The sequence below is a fragment of the Salmo trutta genome, chromosome 40, assembly GCF_901001165.1.
Source record: "Salmo trutta chromosome 40, fSalTru1.1, whole genome shotgun sequence".
Classification (NCBI taxonomy): Eukaryota; Metazoa; Chordata; class Actinopteri; order Salmoniformes; family Salmonidae; genus Salmo; species Salmo trutta.
Window position 1 is genome coordinate 11145248 of NC_042996.1, and position 26283 is coordinate 11171530.

General features: G+C 42.0%; 1 long non-coding RNA gene across 1 annotated transcript; it reads right to left on the reverse strand.

Annotated features, from left to right (window-relative positions):
* Positions 1-14680: 14680 nt before the first annotated feature.
* Positions 14681-26283, reverse strand: LOC115180568 (uncharacterized). The gene is made up of 2 exons (XR_003873114.1): positions 26208-26283; positions 14681-16700 (listed from the first exon to the last, which is right to left on the reverse strand). It is a non-coding gene; the product is annotated as an uncharacterized LOC115180568 (long non-coding RNA).

Here is a 26283-nt window from a genome sequence, read left to right on the forward strand (position 1 = left end):
AAGGTTCTGGAAGGTTCTAGCTGGGTGTGGCAGGAGAAAGGTTATGCCTTGACAGAACCTTAGGTGGTTTAAATGGCTTATAATCATGTTATATCATCTCAAAGCAAAGTGTCTTATATGTCATTATAAACTGGGTGGTTTGAACCCTGAATGCCGATTGGCTGTCACACATGGTATTTGAGACCGTATACCACAGGTATGACAAAACATGTAATTACGTTGGTAACCAGTTTATAATAGCAATAAGGCTCCTTGGGGGTTTGTAATATATGACCAATATACCACGGCTAAGGGCTCTGTCTAGGCACTCCTCGTTGCGACGTGCATAAAAACTGCCGTGGTATATTGGGCATATACCACACCTCCTCGGGCCTTATTGCTTAAATAGTCTTCCTGAACAATCAAACGTATTAATACATGTTGTGGGATGGGGTGTAGAAACATGATAGCTATATAATCACTGACATTATTTCTGTTAGAAGTACTTATTGGGGACTGATATATTGATTAGAGACATCTACAAATGGAGCATATTGTTGTAACTGTGTTACCAGAACAGATAGTATCTGCTTACTGTCTCCCTCCAGTGGTCAGACTCAGTAACTGCAGTCTGTGTGTGGACTGTGTGATGCTGCTGACTGACTCTGATCTAAAGGGGAGATCTCCAGAGCTCTGGCGTCTCCAGTCTCCTGCTTCACCTGCTGATCTCTGGAACTACCACAGTGGTGTGAGGGAGGATGTATGGGTAATGTTTAGGGGCTTTATTGTATGTGTTTGAATCATGTTGATTCAATTCTAGCTATTCAAAACACAGGTCATCTTTAGAGGTTTTGATCATTACACATCATCTCTATTCAGATTGGTTGATGGTTTTCCTTGATTTACTCAACAAAGTCAACATGTAGTTAATGATCAGGAGAAACATACAGTGATCAGTTATGATCTAAGGTCTTCTAGACATAGCTCTAGTTTGACTCTATTGTTGTTCAGCTCTACTACACACTGTGTCATTGTACTGGTTCATCTCCTCCCCTCAGCACCTGCAGTAGGTCCCAGCTGTAGCAGTACAGTCACTGTGCAGTCTGACTGAGGGAGGTTTTTGTACGGCTCTGTATCACTGTGTGAACACTGCACCTGTGTGGTCACTCTGACAGTAGTAATCTCCTGCATCTTCAGCCTGGACTCCACTGATGGTCAGAGTGAAGTCACTCCCAGTTCCACTACCACTGAATCTAGATGGAGTCCCAGACTGAAGTGTTTTAGCATAGTAAATAAGGAGTTTAGGAGCTCCTCCAGGTTTCTGTTGATACCAGGCCAACCACTGTCCATTGCTGTCACTGTATACAGCACTGCTGGTCTTACAGCTGAGACTGACTGACTGACCCACTGAAACAGTTTTCACTGCAGGAGTCTGAGTTACAGTGATCTGTCCTCTGGACTCTGAAACAGAGATGCCATGTAGTATTAGCAATCAATTGCAATCAATTCAGTTGTTATATAGCCTAATATTACAATGGTCTGGAAAATGTTCTGGAAAATATATTACCTTGGAGACAGAGGGCAAATATCCAGATGAAGATGGTGATAAAAGTCATGGTTGTTGTGGGTTCTGTTGTCATGAAGGACAGCTCTCAGTCATGAAGTGTTAAACTCACAGGGATATAAACACTCCCAGACCACTGAAGCATGTGCTGTCTATGCAAAGTGTCCTCTCTATGCAAATGTCCCTCCCTCCTGGAGCAAGGCAGTAGACAGGACAAGGTTTTATGAAGAAAATAAGATCAAAATAATTATTCCAAGAAAATATATGGTGCTACTTCTGGATCACAACATTCTAATTGAATGCTTTTAGCCCTTACTATACAATAAACACACACACACACACACACACACACACACTATTGATTTATATGGAACGTGATTCAGATAATGTATGCCTCATTTGGTAACATATGTTACAGCAAAGCTTCCGTCCCTCCCCTCGCTGGGCTTGAACCAGGGACCCTCTGCACACATCAACAACAACCACCCTCGTCTAGGCAAGCATCGTTACCCATCGCTCCACAAAAGCCGCGGCTCTTGTAAAGCAAGGGGAACAACTACTTCAAGGTCTCAGAGCGAGTGACGTCACCGATTGAAACGCTATTAGCGCGCACCCCGCTAACTAGCTAGCCATTTCACATCGGTTACATATACAATGAGTGTACAAAACATTAGGAACACCTTCCTAATATTGAGTTGCACCCACAATTTTCCCCTCGCGTTTTTTTCTGGGCATGGACTCTACAAGGTGTCAAAAGCATTCCACAGGGATAATGGCCCGTGTTGATTCCAATGCTTTCCAAAGTTGGCTGGTAGTAGATCTCTACTCCAAATAGCTCGTTCCATCTCATCCCACAGATGGTCATTTGTATTGAGATCTGGTGTCTAGGCAGGCCGCTGCAGTAAGCTGAATTCACTGTCATGTTCGTAGAATCATCCCTGGACAATCCTAGCTTTGTGGCATTATAGAGCTGAAAAAAGAAATTTACAGATGGATACACTGCTGCCATGAAGGGATGCACATGATTGGAAATGATGTTCAGATTTCCTGTGGCATTCAAACGTTGCTCCACTTTTGTCAAGGGACCCAATGTGTGCCATGAAAACACACCCCACACTATCACACCACCAGCCTGTAATGTTGACACATGGTATGATGGATGCATGTACTCGTGGTTTTCTCCATACCCTACTCCTCCCATCAGCGTGAAACAGCAGGAACCAGGATTTATCAGACCAGGCAATGTTTTTACAATTCTCCAGTGTCCAGTGTTTTCGTTCCTTAGCCCACTGCAATCGCAGTTTCTTGTTTTTTGCTGAAAGAAGTGGAACTCTGTAAGGTTGTCGGCTGCCATATCCCATTTGTGTCAAGGTAAGACGAGTTGCGTATTCTTTTATGGGTCTTTGGGCACCAATGTTGTACTGGACTGTCAGTTAACTAAATGTAGCCCATCTGTTGCTCTGCACAATTCGTGTCAACCTCATTTGTCCTCTTTCATCAATGACCCAATTTCGACCACTTTCCAAACTCAGTTCTTGTGTTGGGAACATTATATAAAATACAATTCTGTGATCTCAGACATTAATGTCCATGACTGTAGGGTGAGTCAAGTTCTTAAATATAATGCCAGCTGCCCTAAGATGTCCTCAAAGACAAACGTACCAGAGAGTCTGTGACCTCAAATCCTGCTAACTGATATAAGATACAGGGATGTGTTAAAACTTCACTAGGGTAGGGGGCAGCATTCTGAATTTTGGATGAAAAGCGTGCCCAAATTCAACTGCCTGCTACTCGGGCCCAGAAGGTAGGATATGCATATTATTAGATTTGGATAGAAAACACTCTGAAGTTTCTAAAACTGTTTGAATGATGTCTGTGAGTATAACAGAACTCATATGGCAGGCAAAAACCTGAGATAAAACCAACCAGGAGGTGTGGAAATCTGAGGTTTGTAGTTTTTCAAGTGATTGCCCATACAGTATACATTGACTTAGGGTTCATTTTGCACTTCCTAAGGCTTCCACTAGATGTCAACAGTCTTTAGGACATTGTTTTATGCTTCTACTGTGAATGGGGAGAAAATAAGAGCTGACTCAACAAGTGGACTGTCTGAGGCCAATGAGTTGTTTACTGCGTAGTCACGCAGGCGCGCCGTTCCCTCTTTTTCCTCTGTAATGAATACGCTATTGTCAGGTTGGAATATTATCGAAGATTTATGATAAAAAGACCCTAAGGATTGATTGTAAACATCGTTTGACATGTTTCTACGAACGGTAATGGAACTTTTTGACTTTTCGTCTAGGGTTTTGTGCTCGCGCATTATGCCTTTGGAATAGTGATCTGAATGAGCGAACAAAACAGAGGTATTTGGACATAAATATGGAGTTTATCGAACAAAACAAACATTTCTTGTGGAAGTAGGAGTCCTGGGAGTGCATTCCGACGAAGATCAGCAAAGGTAAGTGAAGATTTATAATACTATTTCTGAGTTTTGTTGACTCCAGAACTTGGCGGGTAACTGTATAGCTTGCTTTGATGGCTGAGCTCTGTACTCAGATTAAAACTTTTTTTAAATCTGACACAGTGGTTGCATTAAGGAGAAGTTTACCTTTAATTCTTTGAATAACAGTTTTTTATTTTATCAACGTTTATGATGAGTATTTCTGTAAATTGATGTGCTCATTCACCGGAAGGTTTTGGAGACAAAACATTTCTGAACATTACACGCCAATGTAAAATGGGGTTTTTGGATATAAATATGAACTTTATCGAGCAAAACATACATGTATTGTGTAACATGAAGTCCTCTGAGTGCCATCTGATGAAGATCATCAAAGGTTAGTGCTTAATTTTAGCTGTATTTCTGTTTTTTGTGACGCCTCTCCTTGCTTGGAAAATGGCTGTGTGGTTTTTCTTATTTAGGCGCTGTCCTAACATAATCTAATGCTTTCGCCGTAAAGCCTTTTTGAAATCAGACACTGTGGTTAGATTAATGAGACGTTTATCTTTAAAATGGTGTATAATAGTTGTATGCTTGAGAAATTTGAATTATGAGATTTTTGTTGTTTTGAATTTGGCACCCTGCTATTTCACTGGCTGTTGGCGAGTGTCCCGCGGGTGGAACACATAACCTAGTGAGGTTAAAGGGCTTGTGTTTGGTTACTAATCTAACACCATCATGGTAGAGCGACGAGTGTGTGCAGGTAAGATTCTGGGGCATTCCATAATATCACCATGGTCCAACAAAGGCTACAAAGTGGCTGCAACAAAGTATCTTCTAGATTGAAATGAAAACAAGACATGTTCCTAAAGAAAAAGCCCATCTTAAGTTTTTTGTGATCTTTTGAATGTAGAAAGTCATTTCTGGTATCCTCTGTTTCAGAAGATACCAGATTTGAACCCTTTGAAGATAGCTGGGTTCATGGCTCTCCATGAGATACTCAAGAACATTTTATAAAAATGATATAATGAACCCATAAATGACTGAATATGATTTAACAGCTTTGAGTTATAAGCGTGAAACAGCAGGACCCGTGATTCATCAGACCAGACAATTTTTTTTACAATTCTATTGTGTCCGGTGTTTTCGTTCCTTAGCCCACTGCAACCTCAGTTTCATGTTTTTTTGCTGCAGAAGTGGAACTCTGTAAGAATGTTGGCTGCCATACCCCACTTGTGGCAAGGTAAGACGAGTTGCGTATTATTTTATGGGTCTTTGGGCACCAATGTTGTACTAGTCTGTCAGTTAACTAACTGTAGCCCATCTGTTGCTCTGCACATTTCATGTCAGCCTCCTTTGTCTACATCCGTAATGGGTCTGCGACCAAATGACCACCCCTCATCACTGTCAAATGCTCCCTAAAACACTTCTGCGAGCAGGCCTTTCTAATCGACCTGGCCGGGGTATCCTGGAATGACATTGACCTCATCCCGTCAGTAGATGATGCCTGGCTATTCTTTAAAAGTGCCTTCCTCACCATCTTAAATAAGCATGCCCCACTCAAAAAACTAGGAATAGATATAGTCCTTGGTTCACTCCAGACCTGTCTGCCCTTGACCAGCACAAAAACATCCTGTGGCGTTCTGCATTAGCATCGAATAGCCCCCATGATATGCAACTTTTCAGGGAAGTTAGGAACAAATATACACAGGCAGTTAGAAAAGCTAAGGCAAACTTTTTCAAACAGAAATTTGCATCCTGTAGTAACTCAAACACTTTCTGGGACACTGTAAAGTCCATGGGGAATAAGAGCACCTCCTCCCAGCTGCCCACTGCTCTGAGGCTAGGAAACACTGTTACCACCGATAAATCCACGATAATTGAGAATTTCAATAAGCATTTCTCTACGGCTGGCCATGCTTTCCACCTGGCTACCCCTACCCCGATAAACTGCCCGGCACCCTCCACAGCAACCCGCCAATGCCCCCACCATTTCTCCTTCACCCAAATCCAGATAGCTGATGTTCTGAAAGAGCTGCAAAATCTGGACCCCTACAAATCAGCCGGGCTAGACAATCTGGACCCTCTCTTTCTAAAATTATCTGCCAAAATTGTTGCAACCCCTATTACTAGCCTGTTCAACCTCTCTTTTGTATCGTCTGAGATTCCCAAAGATTGGAAAGTTGCGGTTTACCAACTACTTCTCTGATAGAGTTCAGTGTGTCAAATCGGAGGGCCTGTTGTCCGGACCTCTGGCAGTCTCTATGGGTGTGCCACAGGGTTCAATTCTCGGGTCCAACTCTCTTCTCTGTATACATCAATGACTTTGCTCTTGTTGCTGGTGATTCTCTGATCCACCTCTATGCAGAAGACACCATTCTGTATACTTCTGGCCCCTCTTTGGACACAGTGTTCACTAACCTCCAGACGAGCTTCAATGCCGTACAACTCTCCTTCCGTGGCCTCCAACTGCTCTTAAATGCAAGTAAAACTAAATGCACGCTATTCAATCGATCGCTGCCCGCACCTGCTCGCCCGTCAAGCATCACTACTCTGGACGGCTCTGACTTAGAATACGTGGACAATTACAAATACCTGGGTGTCTGGTTAAACTGTAAACTCTCCTTCCAGAGAGCATCTCCAATCCAAAATTAAATCTAGAATCGGCTTCCTATATCGCAACAAAGCAACCTTCTGTCACGTCCTGACCAGTAAAGGGGTTATTTGTTATATTAGTTTGGTCAGGACGTGGCAGGGGGTATTTGTTTAGAGTGTTTCGGGGTTTGTTGGGCTATGTGTTTTGTAAAGGGGTGTTTGTTTAGAGTGTTCCGGGTTTTGGTTAATGTTTTATGTTAGTATATTTCTATGTTCTAGTCTAGTCTTTCTAATTCTATGTTTAGTTTATTGATTTGGCCATCAATTGGAGGCAGCTGTTCCTCGTTGCCTCTGATTGAAGGTCCTATGTATATAGGGGTGTTTTGGTAATGGGAATTGTGAGTAGTTGTCTCCTTGTTTAGTGTCTGAGCACCTGACAGGACTGTTAGTGTCGTTTGTTGTGTTTGTATACGTGTTTTGTTTGTTTTTTCCTTCTTTTGAGTAATAAAGAAGATGAGTATACACTTTCCCGCTGCACCTTGGTCCAATCATTACGACACCCGTTACACCTTCACTCATGCTGCCAAACATACCCTCGTAAAACTGACCATCCTACCGAACCTCGACTTCGGTGATGTCATCTATAAAATAGCCTCCAACACTCTACTCAACAAACTGGATGCAGTCTATCACAGTGCCATCCGTTTTGTCACCAAAGCCCCATACACTACCCACTATTGCGACCTGTACGCTCTCGTTGGTTGGCCCTCGCTTCATACTCGTCGCCAAACCCACTGGCTACAGGTTATCTACAAGTCTCTGCTAGGTAAAGCCCCGCCTTATCTCAGCTCACTGGTCACCATAGCAGCACCCACTCGTAGCACGCGCTCCAGCAGGTATATCTCACTGGTCACCCCCAAAGCCAATTCCTCCTTTGGTCGTCTTTCCTTCTAGTTCTCTGCTGCCAATGACTGGAACAAACTGAAAAAATCTCTGAAGCTGGAGACTCATATCTCCCTCACTAGCTTTAAGTACCAGCTGTCAGAGCAGCTCACAGATCATTGCACCTGTACATAGCCCATCTGTAAACAGTCCATCTATCTACCTACCTCATCCCCATACTGTATTTATTTATTTATCTTGCTCCTTTGCACCCCAGTATCTCTACTTGCACATTCATCTTCTGCACATCTACCATTCCAGTGTTTAATTGCTATATTGTAATTACTACGCCACCATGGCCTATTTATTGCCTTAACTTACCTCATTTCCACTCACTGTATATAGACTTTTTGTTTTCTTTTGTTCTACTGTATTATTGACTGTATGTTTTGTTTATTCTATGTGTAACTCTGTGTTGTTGTATGTGTCGAATTGCTACGCTCTTATCTTGGCTAGGTCGCAGTTGCAAATGAGAACTTGTTCTCAACTTGCCTACCTGGTTAAATAAAGGTGAAATAAATAAATAAAAATACATTTGTCCTCTTTAATCAATTACCCATTTTCAACCACTTCCCTGTTGTTGGCTGGATGTACTTTGGGTGGGCGACCATTCTTGATACACACAGGAAACTGTTGAGCGTGAAAAATCCAGCAGCATTGCAGTTCTTGACACACTCAAATTGGTGCGCTTGGCACCTATCACCATGCCCGTTCAAAGTCAATTAAATATTTTGTCTTTCCCATTCACCCTCTAAATGGCACACACACACACAATCCATGTTTTAATTGTTTCAAGGCTTAAAAATCCTTATTAAACCTGTCTCTTCCCCTTCATCTACACTGATTGAAGTTGATTTAAGAAGTGACATCAATAAGGGATCATAGCTTTCACCCGGATTCACCTGCTCAGTCTGTCATGGAACATCTGTAATGTTTTGTCCTCTCAGTGTAAATCCTCCATTCTGTGACTGTTTTCATTTTGAGGTATTGGTCGGTCAAATGATAAAATGAACCAATGATACTCTACACTGTAGTCCTCAACACTATCACTGGTCTAGTCCTGAACACCATCACTAGTCTAGTCCCTAAGACTATGACTGGTTTAGTCCCTAACACTATCACTGGTCTAGTCCTCAACACCATCACTGGTCTAGTCCTGAACACTGTCACTGGTCTAGTCCTCAACACTATCACTGGTCTAGTCCTCAAAACTATTATTGGTCTAGTCCTCAATACTATCACTGGTCTAGTCCTGAACACTATCACGGGTCTAGTCCTCAACACTATCACTGGTCTAGTCCTCAACACTATCACTGGTCTAGTCCTCAAAACTATTATTGGTCTAGTCCTCAACACTATCACTGGTCTAGTCCTGAACACTATCACGGGTCTAGTCCTCAACACTATCACTGGTCTAGTCCTCAACACTATCACTGGTCTAGTCCTCAACACTATCATTGGTCTAGTCCTGAACACTATCACTGGTCTAGTCCTGAACACTATCACGGGTCTAGTCCTCAACACTATCATTGGTCTAGTCCTCAACACTATTGCTGGTCTAGTCCCTAACACTATCACTGGTCAAGTCCTGAACACTATTACTGGTCTAGTCCTCAACACTATCATTGGTCTAGTCCTCAACACTATCACTGGTCTAGTCCCTAACACTATCACTGTTTATAGTCCTCAACACTATCACTGGTCTAGTTCCTAACACTATCACTGGTCTAGTCCTCAACACTATCACTGGTCTAGTCCTGAACACTATCACTGGCTTAGTCCTCAACACTATCACTGGTCTAGTTCCTAACACTATCACTGGTCTAGTCCTCAACACTATCACTGGTCTAGTCCTGAACACTATCACTGGCTTAGTCCTCAACACTATCACTGGTGTTGTATTCAACACTATTACATTTACATTTAAGTCATTTAGCAGACGCTCTTATCCAGAGCGACTTACAAATTGGTGCATTCACCTTATGATATCCAGTGGAACAACCACTTTACAATAGTGCATCTAAATCTTTTAGGGGGGGGGTAGAAGGATTACTTTATCCTATCCCAGGTATTCCTTAAAGAGGTGGGGTTTCAGGTGTCTCCGGAAGGTGGTGATTGACTCCGCTGTCCTGGCATCGTGAGGGAGCTTGTTCCACCATTGGGGTGCCAGAGCAGCGAACAGTTTTGACTGGGCTGAGCGGGAACTGTGCTTCCTCAGAGGTAGGGGGGCCAGCAGGCCAGAGGTGGATGAACACAGTGCCCTTGTTTGGGTGTAGGGCCTGATCAGAGCCTGAAGATACGGAGGTGCCGTTCCCCTCACAGCTCCGTAGGCAAGCACCATGGTCTTGTAGCAGATGCAAGCTTCAACTGGAAGCCAGTGGAGAGAGCGGAGGAGTGGGGTGACGTGAGAGAACTTGGGAAGGTTGAACACCAGACGGGCTGTGGTGTTCTGGATGAGTTGTAGGGGTTTAATGGTACAGGCAGAGAGCCCAGCCAACAGCGAGTTGCAGTAATCCAGACGGGAGATGACAAGTGCCTGGATTAGGACCTGCGCCGCTTCCTGTGTGAGGCAGGGTCGTACTCTGCGAATGTTGTAGAGCATGAACCTACAGGATCGGGTCACCGCCTTGATGTTAGTGGAGAACGACAGGGTGTTGTCCAGGGTCACGCCAAGGATCTTAGCACTCTGGGAGGAGGACACATAGGAGTTGTCAACCGTGATGGCGAGATCATGGAACGGGCAGTCCTTCCCCGGGAGGAAGAGCAGCTCCGTCTTGCCGAGGTTCAGCTTGAGGTGGTGATCTGTCATCCACACTGATATGTCTGCCAGACATGCAGAGATGTGATTCACCACCTGGTTATCAGAAGGGGGAAAGGAGAAGATGAATTGTGTGTCGTCTGCGTAGCAATGATAGGAGAGACCATGTGAGGATATGACAGAGCCAAGTGACTTGGTGTATAGCGAGAATAGGAGAGGGCCTAGAACAGAGCCCTGGGGGACACCAGTGGTGAGAGCACGTGGTGCGGAGACAGATTCTCGCCACGACCTGTCAGGTAGGACGCAATCCAAGCGTGGGCCGCGCCGGAGATGCCCAACTCGGAGAGGGTGGAGAGGAGGATCTGATGGTTCACAGTATCAAAGGCAGCAGATAAGTCTAGAAGGATGAGAGCAGAGGAGAGAGAGTTAGCTTTAGCAGTGCGGAGAGCCTCCGTGAGACAGAGAAGAGCAGTCTCAGTTGAATGACCAGTCTTGAAACCTGACTGATTTGGATCAAGGAGGTAATTCTGAGAGAGATAGCAGGAGAGCTGGCCAAGGATGGCACGTTCAAGAGTTTTGGAGAGAAAAGAAAGAAGGGATACTGGTCTGTAGTTGTTGACATCGGAGGGATCGAGTGTAGGTTTTTTCAGAAGGGGTGCAACTCTCGCTCTTTTGAAGACGGAAGGGACGTAGCCAGCGGTCAAGGATGAGTTGATGAGTGAGGTGAGGTAAGGGAGAAGGTCTCCGGAAATGGTCTGGAGAAGAGAGGAGGGGATAGGGTCAAGAGGGCAGGTTGTTGGGCGGCCGGCCGTCACAAGACGCGAGATTTCATCTGGAGAGAGGGGAGAAAGAGGTCAAAGCACAGGGTAGGGCAGTGTGAGCAGGACTAGCGGTGTCGTTTGACTTAGCAAACGAGGATCGGATGTCGTCGACCTTCTTTTCAAAATGGTTGACGAAGTCATCCGCAGAGAGGGAGGAGGGGGGGAGGATTCAGGAGGGAGGAGAAGGTGGCAAAGAGCTTCCTAGGGTTAGAGGCAGATGCTTGGAATTTAGAGTGGTAGAAAGTGGCTTTAGCAGCAGAGACAGAAGAGGAAAATGTAGAGAGGAGGGAGTGAAAGGATGCCAGGTCCGCAGGGAGGCGAGTTTTCCTCCATTTCCGCTCGGCTGCCCGGAGCCCTGTTCTGTGAGCTCGCAATGAGTCGTCGAGCCACGGAGCAGGAGGGGAGGACCGAGCCGGCCTGGAGGATAGGGGACATAGAGAGTCAAAGGATGCAGAAAGGGAGGAGAGGAGGGTTGAGGAGGCAGAATCAGGAGATAGGTTGGAGAAGGTTTGAGCAGAGGGAAGAGATGATAGGATGGAAGAGGAGAGAGTAGCGGGAGAGAGAGAGCGAAGGTTGCGACGGCGTAATACCATCCGAGTAGGGGCAGAGTGAGAAGTGTTGGATGAGAGCGAGAGGGAAAAGGATACAAGGTAGTGGTCGGAGACTTGGAGGGGAGTTGCAATGAGATTAGTGGAAGAACAGCATCTAGTAAAGATGAGGTCTAGTCCTCAACACCATTACTGGTCTAGTCCTGAACACTACCACTGGTCTAGTCCTCGACACCATCACTGGACTGTACCTGTACCTGACCATCCAACCAATCCTCGACTTCGGCGATGTCATTTACAAAATAGCCTCCAACACTCTACTCAACAAATTGGATGTAGTCTATCACAGTGCCATCCGTTTTGTCACCAAAGCCCCATACACTACCCACCACTGCGACCTGTATGCTCTCGTTGGCTGGCCCTCGCTTCATACTCGTCGCCAAACCCACTGGCTCCAAGTCATCTACATGTCTCTGCTAGGTAAAGCCCCGCCTTATCTCAGCTCACTGGTCACCATAGCAACACCCACCCGTAGCACGCGCTCCAGCGGGTATATTTCACTGGTCATCCCCAAAGCCTTTCCTTCCAGTTCTCTGCTGCCAATGACTGGAATGAATTGCAAAAATCCCTGACTAACTTTAAGCATCAGCTGTCAGAGCAGCTTACCGATCACTGCATCTGTACACAGCCCATTTGTAAATAGCCCACCCAACTACCTCATCCCCATATTGTTATTTATTGTTTTGCTCTTTTGCACCCCAGTATCTCTACTTGCACATCATCATCTGCACATCTATCACTCGTGTTAATGCTAAATTGTAATTATTTTCGCCACTATGGCCTATTTATTGCCTTACCTCCCTAATTTTACTACATCTGCACAAACTCTACGTAGATTTTTCTATTGTGTTATTGACTGTACGTTTGTTTATCCCATGTGTAACTCTGTGTTGTTGTTTTTGTCGCACTGCTTTGCTTTATATTGGCCAGGTCGCAGTTGTGAAAAAGAATTTGATGTTGGAAAACGTGTGATTTGAAAGATACTTTCCAACCATTTTCAAAGTTGACCTCTACTGACCTCTACTGATTAGTGTTCCATGTCACTGTCTTCCCCTCAGCACCTGCAGTAGGTCCCAGCTGTAGCAGTAGAGTGACTGCGCAGTCTGACTGAGGGAGGCTTTTGTACGGCTCTGTATCATTGTGTGAACACCCAGGCACTTAAGTAGTGTGCACTCTGACAGTAGTAATCTCCTGCATCTTCAGCCTACCAGGCATCTTAAGCCTACCAGGCTACCCCGAAACGTTTGACCCAAGTTAAACAATTTAAAGGAAATGCTACCAAATGCTAATTGAGTGTATGTAAACTTATGACCCACTGGGAATGTGATGAAAGAAATAAAAGCTGAAATAAATCATTCTCTCTATTATTATTCTGAAATTTTTACTAGGATTAAATGTCAGGAATTGTGAAAAACTGAGTTTAAATGTATTTGGCTAAGGTGTATGTAAACTTACGACTTCAACTGTATATATATATATACATTTATATGCTCCCTCTGCTGTATATATATATATATATATATATATATATATATATATATATATATACAGTACCAGTCAGAAGTTTGGACACACCTACTGATTCCAGGGTTTTGCTTTATTTTTTACTATTTTTAACATTTTAACTTTTTTAATAGTGAAGACATCAAAACTATGAAATAACACATATGGAATCATCTAGTAAGCAAAATAGTGTTTGTCACACCAGCCTTCGTTTTGGCTCCCCCTCCTGTCCAGTTCAGGCTTTCGGCGAAGCCGACCTGCTGCTTGCAAACACCCTTCACTAATCAACCCCGGACTTGTCTCGTCATCATTACACACACCTGGTTCCAATCCTCCCTCCATCACTGTATATATACTACCTCTGTCATTTGTCTTTGTCGGTCATTGTAAATGCTGCTTGTTTTCCTGAGAGGAATCTTGCCTACTATTTCCTGAGTACTTTATTATTTGGCACTTTTGGTTTAGTCCAGTTTTTATATATGGTGCTTTAATAAATTCAGTAGTCCTAAACCTGTGACTGCCTCCTGCCTACTCCTCTCTACACTTGTGACAGGGTCTCAGATATGTTTGTATCAAACCTCTTGGATTCAAAAAATACAATAAATTTGAGTATTCTGATCAGATACGTTCCTAAAAGAATATCTGCATGACAAAGTAATGTTTAAGTTAAACACGTCATACCTGTATGTTTTCTGCTTGTATACTTTATTCTTGTAAACTGATTTACATTAAGTTACTGTTTTCTTCACATCTTTTAGCAATATAACTTTTATATTCATATACAGTTTTAGAAGTCATTTCCAAAGTGCTTTATTTTGATGTAGTTGATGTGTTGTTTCTCCTTGGTAACAGTTCCCCCCACCCTGACCATCCTGCCCCCCTCTAGTTGGATGTAATAAATGTATCACCAGTCACTTTAAACAATGCCACTTTATATAATGTTAACATACCCTACATTACTCATCTCATATGTATATACTGTACTCTATACCATCTACTGCATCTTGCCTATGCCGCACGGCAATCGTCATCCATATAATTATATGTACATATTCTTATTCATTCCTTTACACTTGTATGTATAAGGTAGTTGTTGTGAATGTTATAGTTTACTTGTTAGATATTACTGCACGGTCGGATCTAGAAGAACAAGCATTTTGCTACACTCGCATAAAAATCTGCTAACCATGTGTATGTGACCAATAAAATTGTATTTGATTTCTTTTCAGATTGGTTGATGGTTTTCCTTCAGTTACTCAACAGAGTCAACATGTAGTTAATGATCAGCAGAAACATTTAGTGATCAGTTATGATCTAAGGTCTTCTAGACATAGCTCTAGTTTGACTCTATAGTTGTTCAGCTCTACTACACACTGTGTCATTGTACTGGATCATCTCCTCCCATCAGCACCTGCATTAGGTCCAGTATGGGAATTCTGCCCTATGTGCACATAAGAGACTACATGAAACTTTTTGATCAGCGGTTAGTTCGTTTAATAATAATTGCAACCTGGAGTATACACTTACAGTAATTTGCAAGCAAGACATTCAGTTCTAAAGATGGTGTTTTCCCTTTTTATCCCCTACTGAGGATCACCCCACCCAGGGTGATGTTCCTTAACTTTAATACCATATAAGCTCATAATAAATAGTTGCTAATACAAAGTTGTCTCTGTTAGGCAGAGTTCAGCTTATGTTGTCATTGGCAGTTAGTTTCCCAATCCTTCTTATTGCTATCATGTGCTAGCAGAAGTAAGACTGGAAGATAGCATCAACAGGAACTGGCTTCGTTCTCTTTATCCATCTGTTGCCAACAGTATAGTTCAACACACAGGCATATGAATTGCACAATTGACCTCTTAATGCACTTGTAATGTGTTTAACACTGATCCTTAATCGCAAGCTAAAGCAAAACATCAAGCATTGTACTTTTGTAATTACAGGTGTTCCTAAGTAACAGTTCATGCATACTATGTATTTTCCATGCACAAACGTCTTCCTGTAATGTACATATATGATACAATTCCTTACACTCCCCCCTTTGGAGGTACAACCTCCAATACCATTGATTACACCTTTAGTTATTGTGGCTCGCATGGGAATGTGGAACAAATACACATAGCACACAAGCTTCATTACAACACACAGGACAATCGTCACACTAGCACAATAATAAGGGTCAGCATGGTGCAAATGACCATCGACTCACGTCTTCCCTTTGAACACCATCTGCAGTTGCAACTCTTAGGACAACGTTTACAAACCAAAATGGGCCGTCAGATCAATTTGGGCCCTCTGCTCAGGGTTTGGATCAATATTATCAAAATGTAATTTGGTAATGGATATAGGTCAAATAGATTAGGATCAGTTTCACTCTCAGGATCAGAGTTCACCCTCTCCATTCACCAGGGAATGCTGAGAATAGTGTCAACATCTTTATTACACAACTTCTTTCCCATGTCACAATTATCATAACAATCAAAACAACCCATGATACATGAATTGCTTCATTCATATAGTTATTAACATACTAAGAACTTACTCAAATCAATTGGTCAGTTTTAAAAAAATCATTCCGTTTCCAAATCATAATAAAAATCCAATTAATTATCCAACCCAAAATTAGAATGACAATGCTTCAGTGATTAGCATTGGTCCTAGCACTCAAAGTTAAAACCCTCAACTTAGTACACATCAACACTGGCAGAATGTACATTTATATCAACATATGGTATTAACTTTCTCATCACGATTATAACTACAGATCAGTATCTTAATGGATTCTTAATCTAATTTGCTATGAAGATGGTGATAAAAGTCATGGTTGTTGTGGGTTCTGTTGTCATGAAGGACAGCTCTCAGTCATGAAGTGTTAAACTCACAGGGATATAAACACTCCCAGACCACTGAATCATGTGCTGTCTATGCAAAGTGTCCTCTCTATGCAAACAGTCTTTCTTGATCCCCCAGGGAAACTGTAGTTGAAGAGATCTGTGTGAGCAGGAGCAATTACAAAAAGTTTGAGGCTGGTCTTAATTGGTTAACAAGCCTCAGCTGGGCTCAATTAAAGGCTGGGAAGGATCTGACGTGTTGACAGGAGAGACAGGACAGAACCACAGGACATTTTAGGGGATTATAATCATGTTATATTATCTCAATATATTAGCTTGAATCTTTGCTTTAAATTCCCTAACTGACTGAGGGACCTTACAGAAGCTAGGTCATTTATTCTTAAATTATGTTAGACATTACTATTGCACATAGATGGATTCCATTCAACTTATTGTGTGACATGTTATGAAAAGGTTTGTTGGCCATAGCAGCAGGGAAGTAATATTTATGTCATCTGGATCTGTGGGTGTTATCAGTTCAGGAATGATTTAACATGAGGGTGGAAGAGTTGACATATTGTCAGCATCACTGTTATATTTAGCTCAGTGTCTTTTAGTTCAGTCAGTGTTCCATGTCACTGTCTCTTCCCCCTCAGCACCTGCAGTAGATCCCAGCTGTAGCAGTAGAGTCACTGTGCAGTCTGACTGAGGGAGGTTTTTGTACGGCTCTGTATCACTGTGTGAACACATCACCACTGTGGTAACTCTGACAGTAGTAATCTCCTGCATCTTCAGCCTGGACTCCATTGATGGTCAGAGTGAAGTCACTCCCAGATCCACTGCCACTGAATCTAGATGGAGTCCCAGACTGAACGGTGCTTGTAGAGTAAATTAAGAGTTTAGGAGCTCCTCTAGGTTTCTGTTGGTACCAGGCTAGATAGTTATTTCCATACACGTTACTGCTGGTTTTACAGTTCAGAGAAACTGTGTCTCCTGGGAGAACAGCTTTCACTGCAGGAGCCTGAGTCACAGTATACTGTCCTCTGGATTCTGAAAAATATAACAAAAACACAATTAATTTTTAAATACATAATATTTAGTTCTGAATATACATATTAAAGCCATATATATGATTCTTTCATGTAGCTTGAATTATATTTTCTATAATACGAAGAACAAAAACACTTGTAACCTTGAAAGCAGACAGCCAGTGTCCAGATGAAGATGGTGATAAAAGTCATGGTTGTTGTGGGTTCTGTTGTCATGAAGGACAGCTCTCAGTCATGAAGTGTTAAACTCACAGGGCTATAAACACTCCCAAGAGCACTGAAGCATGTGCTGCCAATGCAAAGTGTCCTCTCTATGCAAACAGATCAGCTTGATGCTGGGATCTGTGAAGAGAGAGGGCAGAAGATTCATTTTAGTCATTTAGCAGATGCTCTTCTCCAGAGCAATTTACAGTAGTGAGTGCATACATTTCCCATACTGGTCCCCCATGGGATTGAACCCACAAACCTTGCATTGCAAGTGCCATGCTCTACCAACTGAGCCACACGGGACCAGTTAACTTCTTTCTACATAGACAATCCTGGAACCAGAGGGTGGCTATTTAGGGTGCAGGTGATGTTTAGACTTGAGGGTCTTTTTACTCTGGTTTATGGAGTTTATTACTAATTTATAACATCAATAAATATGGTTGAAATCTTGCTTGAAATGCTCTATTCAGCAGGGGGCCATGACTGGGGTATTTATTCTGAAACAATGTGAGACATTATTATTACACACATAATTATGCTGTCCATTCAATGTATTGCACATTCTTGCATATAATGAAATGTTTGCATTGGATTTTTCAAAGCAGATGTGGAATAATCAATTCTGAAATGGGTGAACATTGTAGGATCTAGGGGAAAATGATCAAGGTGGTTAAGACTTTCTATAGATAATATAATTCCTAGACATTTATAAGAATGTATGTGCCGCCACTGATGGGTTACCACTTCAGGAATGCTTTGGTGACAGTATATGGGTTACCACTTCAGGAATGCTTTGGTGACAGTATATGTGTTACCACTTCAGGAATGCTTTGGTGACAGTATATGAGTTGCCACTTCAGGAATGCTTTGGTGACAGTATATGAGTTGACAGATTAACTTTCACTGATATATTTAGCTCAGTGTATTTTAGTTCAGTCAGTGTTCCAGGTCACTGTCTCTTCCTCAGTACCTGCTGTCATACCCAACTAGTGCAGTTACTGTGAAATCTGAGGGAGAATTCTATACGTCTCTATAGCACTGTGTGAACACATGTTTATCATTGTGAAGGTGTAAACTCTGACAGTAGTAATCTCCTGCATTTTCAGTCTGGACTCCACTGATGGTCAGCGTGAAGTCACTCCCAGATCCACTGCCACTGAATCTAGAGGGAGTCCCAGAGTTAGGGGTACTAATGAAATATGTAAGGAGTCTAGGAGTTTCTCCATTTCTGTTGATACCAGGCCAACCTTTGTCTATGTCCATAAATGATTACAGCACTGCTGGTCTTACAGCTGAGACTGACTGAGTAACTCACTGAAACTGTTTTCACTGCAGGAGACACAGTGATCTGGACTCTGAAATAGAGATGTATAATAATTAGCATTCAATTGTTAATTCCTTTATCCAGTACTGTATAAAATAATAACTTTATATTGTCAGGGTAATTTTCTGTAAACGATATAACATTGAAAGCAGATGGAAAGTGTCCAGATGAAGATGGTGATAAAAGTCAAGGTTGTTGTGGGTTCTATTGTCATGAAGGACAGCTCTCAGTCATGAAGTGTCATGTCCTGACCAGCAGAGGGAGTAGTTGTTTAGTATTGTGGTCAGGACGTGGCAGAAGTACTGGGTATGTGTTTGTCTAGTATTTCTGTTTCTATGTTGGTCTGTGTGGCTCCCGATCAGGGACAGCTGGTTATCGTTGTTCCTGATTGGGAGTCATATATTAGGAGTGTGTTTGTCACCTGGTTTTTGTGGGTTGTATTTTACACTGCTAGTGAATGTATAGCCTGTGAAACTGTCACTAGTTGTTCTTGTTTATTGGTTTCCCGTGTATGCTTTATTCAAAATAAATATAAAGATGAGTATTCACATCCCGGCTGTGTTTTGGTCGATTCAACACGGCTACACCTGTGACATGAAGTGTTAAACTCACAGGGCTATAAACACGCCCAGAGCACTGAAGCATGTGCTGCCAATGCAAAGTGTCCTCTCTATGAAAACATACAGCCAGTGTCCCTCTGGGATCATGAAGGTGTCTACACAGGCAGGCCAATTCTGATCTTTTTCCCACTTGTTTGTCTTTTGACCAAACACATCAGATCTTTTGACATCAGAGCTGATTTAATTGGTCAGACGACCAACTAGTGAAAAAAAGATCTGAATTGGGCTGCGCAGACCAGTTGGCTGGAGTGTTTACGGACATATTCAATCTCTCCCTATCCCAGTCTGCTGTCACCACTTGCTTCAAGATGGCCACCATTGTTCCTGTACCCAAGAAAGCAAAGGTAACTGAAATAAATGAATATCGCCCCAATAGATCCACAGACAATGCAATCAGCATCGCACTGCACACTGCCCTATCCCATCTGGACAAGAGGAATACCTATGTAAGAATGCTGTTCATTGACTATAGCTCAGCCTTCAACACCATAGTACTCAGAACATTCAGAACATGATTCAGAACATGATGCTGATCTTTGTCCCCATGTGCAGTTGCAAACCACAGTCTGGCTTTTTTATGGCGGTTTTGGAGCAGTGGCTCCTTCCTTGCTGAGCGGCCTTTCAGGTTATGTCGATATAGGACTCGTTTTACTGTGGATATAGATATTTTGTATCTGTTTCCTCCAGCATCTTCACAAGGTCCTTTGCTGTTGTTCTGGGATTGATTTTTAACTTTTCGCACCAAAGTAAGTTCATCTCTAGGAGACAGAACGCGTCTCCTTCCTGAGCGGGATGACGGCTGCGTGGTCCCATGGTGTTTATACTTGCGCACTATTGTTTGTACAGATGGACGTGGTACCTTCAGGCATTTGGAAATTGCTCCCAAGGATGAACCGGACTTGTGGAGATCTTGGGCTGATTTCTTTTGATTTTCCTATGATGTCAAGTAGACGCACTGAGTTTGAAGGTAGGCCTTGAAAGACATCCACAGGTACACCTCCAATTGACTCAAATTATGTCAATTAACCTAACAGAAGCTTCTAAAGCCATGACATCATTTTCAGGAATTTTCCAAGCTGTTTAAAGGTGCAGTCAACTTAGTGTATGTAAACTTCTGACCCACTGGAGTTGTGATACAGTGAATTATAAGTGAAATAATCTTTCTGTAAACAATTGTTGGAAAAATTACTTGTGTCATGCACAAAGTAGATGTCCTAACCAACTTGCCAAAACTATAGTTTGTTAACAAGAATCTTGTGGAGTGGTTGAAAAATTAGTTTTAATGACTCCAACCTAGGTGTATGTAAACTTCCAACTTCATCTGTATATGAAAGAAATATTACATATATTAATGAATAGTTCTGGATAGAAATTTATCACATTTCCGTTGTGTAGATTTAATTAATTTTCAACAATAAATTCAAAAAATGTTAACCTTGAAAGCAGAGGGCAAGGATCCAGATGAAGATGGTGATAAAAGTCATGGTTGTTGTGGGTTCTGTTGTCATGAAGGACAGCTCTCAGTCATGAAGTGTTCAACTGACAGGGCTATAAACACTCTTAGAGCAGCAGGGCAGATGCATTATGCAAATGAGTGTTTCAACTCTATTTCAGTGTCAATGTAGGCTCCCATCATTAGAATATATTTTGTCCTGCATGAGCTTGCTTTTATAATAATAGTAATTAGGTGGGTGCTTATATTTGTCCTATTTCACACGTATATTATACACTCCACTACTGTGGTCACGGCCAGCATCTGTCATAATTAATGACGACCCTGGAACAATTAGGGCTAATTGACTAGCTAAAGGGCACATCGACAGATGTTTCACTGTGTCAGCCTGGGGATTTGAACTAGCAACCTTTTGGTTACTAGGCCAACGCTCTATCCGCTAGCTACCTGCTGCCCCTTTAATAACATCAAACAGCAACTGTTTACTCAGATCACTAATGTATGGCACCTTTTATGCCACACCACTATTATATTTTGATTCTGATGATGATCAGATATAATGAACTGTCTGTTCACTCATGCTTGGTCTCTCATGTAAGTTCCTCTAATCAGTTAGTGAACACTTCTCTAAACTAAAGCTGGTAGGATTCCTCTGGAAGTGTTGTCTGTCCTCTGTGACTTTACCACCACTGTTAAATCTGAGATCAACATGTTTAATAAAGGAATATACAACATGGATCACTATCACTACTGCAGCTGCTGTCTTTCATATGGACAATATGGAGGAATACTAGCAACTCTGGATCTAATGCTGGACTGGACCTCCAGACTAGGAGAACCTGATAGACAGAAGAAGGACAAAATAGTCATATCTGGATTTAAGATTCAATTCATTTGTATTATCTAGAAACAGTTTGTTCTACCTGGAAGATGGTCAGGTGTATTAGTGTTGATTATGATTCTGTATGAGTGATCTTCACTGTAACAGCTGCAGCATCACAACATACAAGTAGAGAAGTTTTTGTACCAGCAGTAATAGGGATTGTATCACTGTGGTGGACTTTTGGTAGCGGCACCAGACTAGATGTTGGAAGTAAACAACTAAGAACTAAATTCACCGGAAGTGTTCGGTGGGTACGGTAGTTCTGAACGTCACAGGCTAATGTAAAAAGCTGTTTTTTGATATAAATATGAACTTGATTGAACAAAACATGCATGTATTGTATAACATAATGTCCTAGGAGTGTCATCTGATGAAGGTCATCAAAGGTTTGTGCTGCATTTAGCTGTGGTTTTGTTTTTTGTGACATGATATGCTAGCTTGAAAAATGGGTGTCTGATTATTTCTGGCTGGGTACTCTGCTGACATAATCTAATGTTTTGCTTTCGCTGTAAAGCCTTTTTGAAATCGGACAGTGTGGTTAGATAAAGGAGAGTCTTGTCTTTAAAATGGTGTAAAATAGTCATATGTTTGAAAAATTGAAGTTTTCGGATTTTCGAGGACTTTGTATTTCGCGCCACGCCCATCACTGGATATTGGAGCAGGTGTTCCGCTAGCGGAACGTCTAGATGTAAGAGGTTAACCTGTTGATGACAGACGTTCCGCTAGTGGAACCCCGTTCCACCTGCGGAACCCATAGCCAACAGCCAATGGCATCGCACGGCGCGAAATACAAAACCAACTGAAATACCACAATTCAATTTTCTCAAACAATCAACTATTTTACATCATTTTAAAGATAAGACTCTCGTTAATCTAACCACATTGTCCGATTTCAAAAAGGCTTTACAGCGAAAGCAAAACATTAGATTATGTTAGGAGAGTACATAGACACAAATAATCACACAGCCATTTTCCAAGCAAGCATATATGTCAAATAAACCCAAACCACAGCTAAATGCAGCACTAACCTTTGATGATCTTCATCAGATGACACTCCTAGGCCATTATGTTATACAATACATGCATGTTTTGTTCAATCAAGTTCATATTTATATCAAAAACCAGCTTTATACATTAGCATGTGATGTTCAGAACAAGCATACCCACCGAAAACTTCCGGTGAATTTACTAAATTACTCATGATAAGCGTTGACAAAATACATAACAATTATTTTAAGAATTATAGATACAGAACTCCTTTATGCAATCGCTATGTCCGATTTTAAAATAGCTTTCCGGCGAAAGCACATTTTGCAATATTCTGAATACATAGCTCGGCCATCACAGGCTAGCTAATTTGACACCCACCAAGTTTGGGGCTCACCAAACTCAGATTTACTATAAGAAAAATTGGATTACCTTTGCTGTTCTTCGTCAGAATGCACTCCCAGGACTTCTACTTCAACAACAAATGTTGTTTTGGTTCCAAATAATCCATAGTTATATTCAAAAACCTCCGTTTTGTTCATGCATTCAGGTCACTATCCGAAGGGTGACGCGTGAGCGCATTTTGTGACAAAACATTTTTAAATATTCCATTACCGTACTTAGAAGCATGTCAAACGCTGTTTAAAATCAATTTTTATCGTAAAATAGCGATAATATTCCAACCGGGCAACGTTGTATTCATTCAAAGGTTGAAAGAAAAAATGGAGTAGTCTCGTGAATGCGCATCTCCAGTGTCACTGTCCCCAGGCTGACCACTCACAAACTCTCCCACTGTTCTTCGCCCAGAGACAGCAGACACCCCATTTCACTCTCTGGCGGCTTTAGAGAGCGAATGGAAGCCTTAGAAAATGTCACGTTACAGCACAGATGCTGTATTTTCGATAGAGATGCAACAGAAGGACAAGAAATTGTCAGACAAAGCACTTCCTGTATGGAATCTTCTCAGGTTTTGGCCTGCCATATGAGTTCTGTTATACTCACAGACACCATTAAAACAGTTTTAGAAACTTTACAGTGTTTTCTATCCAAATCTACTAATTATATGCATATTCTCGTTTCTGGGCAAGAGTAGTAACCAGTTTAAATCTGGTACGTTTTTTATCCGGCCGTGCAAATACTGCCCCCTAGCCCCAACATGTTAAACTGTCCAATGATTTTTGATGCCCGAAAATGGGGGAAGACTATGCACAAAAGCTTCTATCATTTCTAAACGGTTCATCCGATATGTATGAAAATACCCTAAAATTAAAGCTGACAGTCTGCACTTCACCCCTATTGTCATTGTATACAGTGAGCACCATCATTTATTGGACAGTGACCATTTTTTTGTTATTTTGGTTCTGTACTCTAGCACTTTGACCATTTTTTTGTATTGTATATATATATATATACCAGTACATGTACCAATCAAAAGTTTGGACACACCTACTCATTCCAGGGTTTTGCTTAATTTTTTTTACAATTTTTAGCTTTTTTACTTTTTAATAGTGAAGACATCAAAACTATGAAATAAGACTTATGGAATCATCTAGTAACCAAAAAAGTGTTTGTCACACCAGCCTTTGCTTTGCCTCCCCCTCCTGTCCAGCTCAGGCTTTCGGCGTAGCCGACCTGCTGCTTGCAAACACCCTTCACTCATCAACCCCAGACTTGTCTCGTCATCATTACACACACCTGGTTCCAATCCTCCCTCCATCACTGTATATATACTCCCTCTGTCATTTGTCTTTGTTGGTCATTGTAAATGTTGTTTGTTTTCCTGAGAGGAATCTCTCCTACTATTTCCTGAGTACATTATTATTTAGCACTTTTGGTTTTGTCACTTTTTTATATGGTGCTTTAATAAATTCAGTAGTTCAAAACCTGCAACTGCCTACTCCTCTCTACACTTGTGACAGGGTCTCCGTTATGTTTGTATCAAACCTCTTTGATTAAAAAAATACTATACATTTGAGTATTCTGATCAGATATGTTCCTAAAAAAATATCTGTATGACAAAGTAATGTTAAAGTTAAACACGTCATACCTGTATGTTTTCTGCTTGTATACTTTATTCTTGTAATCTGCTTTACATAAAGTAACTGTTTTCTTCACATATTTTAGCAATATAACTTTTATATTCATATACAGTTTTAGAAGTCATTTCCAAGTGCTTTATTTTGATGTAGTTGATGTGTTGTTTCTCCTTGGTAACAGTTCCCCCACCCTCACCGTCCTGCCCCCCTCCAGTGAGGAGCTGTCCAGTACAACAACAGCCACACTGATGTGCCTGGCCAACAAGGGCTTCACCTCAGACTGGATCATGAGCTGGAAAGTGAACGAGACCACCAACAAGCAGGAAGCTAGTCCTGGAGTCCTGGAAAGGATGACCTGTTAAGCTGGAGCAGCACCCCGACTCTCTATCCAGGAGTGTATTCAAAACAGTGGTAATCTTTAGGGGTTTTGATTATTGTATCTTCAACAAAACAAAGGAGATGATTGTGGACTTCAGGAAACAGCAGAGGTAGCACCCCCCTATCCACATTGACGGGACAGTAGTGGAGAAGGTGGAAAGTTTAAAGTTCCTCAACGTACATACACATCACGGACAAACTGAAATGGTCCACCCACACAGACAGCATGGTGAAGGAAGGCGCAACAGCGCCTCTTCAACCTCAGGAGGCTGAAGAAATTTGTCTTGTCACCGGAAACACTCACAAACTTTTACAGATGCACAATCGAGAGCACCCTGTCGGGCTGTATCACCGCCTGGTACTGCAACTGCTCCGCCCACAACCGTAAGGATCTCCAGAGGGTAGTGAGGTCTGCACAACGCATCACCGGGGGCAAACTACCTGCCCTCCAGGACACCTACACCACTCGATGTCACAGGAAGGCCAAAAAGATTATCAAGGACAGCAACCACCCGAGCCACTGCCTGTTCACCCCGCTATCATCCAGGAGGCGAGGTCAGTACAGGTGCATCAAAGCGGGGACCGAGAGACTGAAAAACAGCTTCTATCTCAAGGCCATCAGACTGTTAAACAGTCATCACTAACATTGAGTGGCTTCTGCCAACATATTGACTCAAGTCTCTAGCCACTTTAATAATGAAAAATTGGATGTAATAAATGTATCACCAGTCACTTTAAACAATGCCCCTTTATATAATGTTTACATACCCTACATTACTCATCTCATATGTACATACTGTACTCTATACCATCTACTGCATCTTGCCTATGCCGTTCGGCCATCGCTCATCCATATATTTTTATGTACATATTCTTATTCATTCCTTTACACTTGTATGTATAAGTTAGTTGTTGTGAAATTTATAGTTTACTTGTTAGATATTACTGCCGGTCGGAACTAGAAGCACAAGCATTTTGCTACGCTCGCATTAAAATCTGCTAACCATATGTATGTGACCAATAAAATTTGATTTGATCTCTATTCAGATTTGTTGATGGTTTTCCTTGATTTACTCAACAAAGTCAACATGTAGTTAATGATCAAGTGAAAGATTTAGTGATCAGTTATGATCTAAGGTCTTCTAGACATAGCTCTAGTTTGACTCTATTGTTGTTCAGCTCTACTACACACTGTGTCATTGTACTGGATCATCTCCTCCCCTCAGCACCTGCAGTAGGTCCCAGCTGTAGCAGTACAGTCACTGTGCAGTCTGACTGAGGGAGGTTTTTGTACGGCTCTGTATC